Below are 3,624 nucleotides of genomic sequence, written 5' to 3' on the forward strand. Positions count from 1 at the left end.
AGTGGGGTAGAGTACGGGCTGTTGGTGGGCTCTGGTTGTGTATCCCCCTATGTCTCCTAGGCTTATAAATATAGAGACATTTACCTTAAAGACTGGTTTTTTGACTAGCTATATCATAATCAGAGGGGGAATTTAAAAAATACTATAGATTAGAAGACACCAGTCCCAGGGATTCTTACTCAGTATGAGGCAAAGCTTTGGAATCAGCACTATTTATATCTCTTATTTAATTTTAAGATATGCCACATTTGGGAAACAATTTTTAAATCCCTAAGATACTTCAGTTACTTTTTCTTAAAATGCCTTTTCATGAAAACATGAAGAAATAAAATAAGAACTTTGAACCATGGCACAATAATGGACCATTGCTCTTTTGTTTGGTTGGTCTTTATTTTTTCAAAGAAAATGTTGTGGGGGCAAAGTGCTAGGAGGGAAGAGCCAGCTTAGGCAAACTTAGGTAATTTGTCAAAAATGTTTTAGGTACTCTTGGGCCCTCTCTTTGTCCACAGTTGCCTACGTGTCTGTACCAGCCAGGATAAATTAGGTTATACTGTGGAAACAAACAACCCCCAAATCTCAGTGGCTTAATACGGCAAAGTTTATTTACTGTGCATGCTACAGATCCATATGATCGACTGTGGCTAAGCTCCACAGCATTTTCTCTGGGGCTCAGGCTGACAGAACAGCCTCTGTCTAGAACATTGCCGGTTATTATGGCAGAGTGGCAAAGAAGACATGGGGAGCCACGTGCAGGCTATTAGGGCTTCTGCCCTGGGAGGGTCACACAGCCATGCTTGAATTCCACAGGGAAGGGTATATAATCCCCCAACAGGAAGACACAGCAAATATTTGAGAGTGCACCACATAATTCTTGCTAGAAGATAAATAGTGCTGGTCTTAAACCGAAAGCAAGTATTTCTTGAGTACCTACCATGTTCCGGGCACCAGGAATACAATAGTAAATGGAAAACACAAAATCCCTGAAGTCCTGGGATTTTCACTGAAGGAGTGCAGAGGAAATACAATTAAATATTGTTCTCTGAAGTAAAACCAAGCATTGTAGGGAGTTGTAGTTGAAGTCATCAGGAAAGTGTCTTGCGAGATATTTGAGTGTAGAATTTGAAGAGAATGGCGTCCATTCCAAAACCTGGGGCAGGAGATTTTGAGACAGATAGTAGCAAATGCAAAGGTCTGGAGGCAGGAACATGTGTGAACTGATAGGAAGTACAGAAAATCCAGAGTGGATAGATGTTCCAGTCCAAAAAAGGAGAGAAATAAAGGGGGGCTGGGTGGGTAACAGGTCCCAAATAAGTCCAAACTTCAACAAAGTCCATGAGATCTTAATGCTCAAGTATCATCCTCGTTGACGTCTACCCTTCAGGTCCAGGTAGTGCAGAGGTGCACTTTCCAGACACATTGGGGCAGAAGTCCTACCTTGTGGACCCACTAGGGTGGCAATCTTGCTGCTGAGGCTTTGCCAGATTGGGGTGGGACCCCTCCCAAGGCTCTGGGAAACCCCACCCCCACAGTTTTGGCAGATGGCTACCCCTTTTGCAAAAAAGGAGATGGTGGTGATCATCTCTGAATTACTTTCAGGGTTGTTCTTACCTTGTCTTGAAGAGTGGTGCACTTTCACAGCTAAATAGCTCTAGGGTTTTGTCTTGTAAACCCCTGAAGCCTGCATTCTTCTTTCATCCTTCCAATCTCTTTCCCTTTCTGTTCAAACACTAGTTTTCCTGTTGAGGTGGCTGATTAAATCTTTGGTGCACAGATAGTCTAATCTCTTTATCAAAGTGATGGTGGGCCACACCCTTGCTATTCTCATTTTTTGCCACGTGGATGGGTTGAGCATTTCTCAAATCTTTGAGTTCTTCCTTTTTGCTTAATGATTCCATCGTTAAGTCATTCCAGTTGTCCCACATTTTACTATAAGCAGTCAGAAGGAGACAAGCTGTACCTTCAACATTTGGCTTGGAAATTGCTTCAGCTAAAGTCTATTTCTTTGCTCACAAGTTCTACGTTCCACAAAACACCAGAACAGGAACACAATTGAGTCAAATTCTTTGACACTTCATAACGAGGATTGCTTTTTCTCTGGTTCTCATTAACATGTTGCTCATTTCCTTGTGAGACCTCATCGGAATGGCTATCATAGTCCAGATTTCTACCAGCATTCTGTTCAGGATTACTTAGAAATTATCCAAGAAGACTAAAGCATTCTCTATAGCTCTCTTCCTCTCCTGAGTTCTTACCAGAGTCATCCTCAGTGGTCTGTTCAGAGCAATATAGGTTTTTTTTCTCTAGAATGTACCTCAAAACTCCTGCAGCCACTGCACAATGCCCAGCTCTAAAGCGGTTTTGGTATTTGTTAAAGCAGTACCTCATTCTCAGTACCACTATCTGTGTTAGTTCATTCAAGCTATTAGTGACATAAATAAGAAATTTACTTCTCACAGTTCTGGAGGCTGGGCAGTCCAAGATCAAGGCACTGGCAGATGCTCTGTCTGGTGAGGACACACTTCCTGGTGCCTGGACAGCTGTCATCTTGTTGTGTCCTCAGATGGTGAAAGGGGTGAGGGAACTCTCTGAGCTCTGATGTATAAGGGCACTAATCCCAAGAATGACCTAATCACCTCCCACGGGCCCCACCTCCTAAAACCATCCTCTTTTGGGGGGCAGGATTTCACCCTATAAATTCTGGAGGGACACAAGCATTCAGTAGAGAGGAAGTTCGTTAGTCATTTTGGCAAAAGGGGCTTAAGTAAAACTGGTAAGGATTAAAAAACTTGACTTGAGCGATAATGGAAACTGAGAATTTGGAGAGAAACTATAGACTCTTTTAAAAGGTTTCATTATAAATGGGAAAAGGTAACTAAGGCCCACTTCTTATTAGTACTTTTCTATAGTAATTGTACCATTTTACAAACTAATAGCAGTACTTTGGGAGTTCGACTTTTTCCACATCCTTGTCAGCATTTGGTATGGTCAGTTTTTGTTAGTTTTAGCTGTTCTAATGAGTATAGAGTTGTATCTTTTTTTTTTTTTAAGATTTTATTTATTTATTTGACAGAGAGAGAGAGCACAAGCAGGGGGAGCAGCAGAGGGAGATCAATCATTTTGATTTTAAAAGTTACTTTGGGTAAGAATATTCTCTTATTTTTAAAAGTTTTGATCCCTTTATCATTCCACTGTTTTTTATTCTTGGTATCATTCACTGTTTTTTATTCTTATTAGAATTTCCAAAGAGGCAACATTTGAGTTTACATATATGTTCTGTTGTGCTTTTCTTTTCTAATGAATTAAATTCTATTTTTATCTTTTAAATCCTCTTCTAGTTTCTTGTGTTTTCTCATTCTTTCTCTAGCTTATGTTAAGTATTTGATCCATTTATATTTACTTTTTTTATTAAACATTTTCAAGACTATTTTTTATTAGGATTATCATTTTGTGTGTTTTTAAATTTCAAGGTGAATTGATTTTCCTGCCTAGGTTTCTCTTTTTTTTCTATCCTTTACGAGTTTTTGTTTGTCTTGTTTGGTTTTATTGCATTTTTGTCTACTTCATATATATATATATATTTGTTAAGTTCTCCCAAGTGAGAATACTCTCTCGTTGCTGGACTGG

The sequence above is a fragment of the Neomonachus schauinslandi genome, chromosome 7, assembly GCF_002201575.2.
Source record: "Neomonachus schauinslandi chromosome 7, ASM220157v2, whole genome shotgun sequence".
Classification (NCBI taxonomy): domain Eukaryota; kingdom Metazoa; phylum Chordata; class Mammalia; order Carnivora; family Phocidae; genus Neomonachus; species Neomonachus schauinslandi.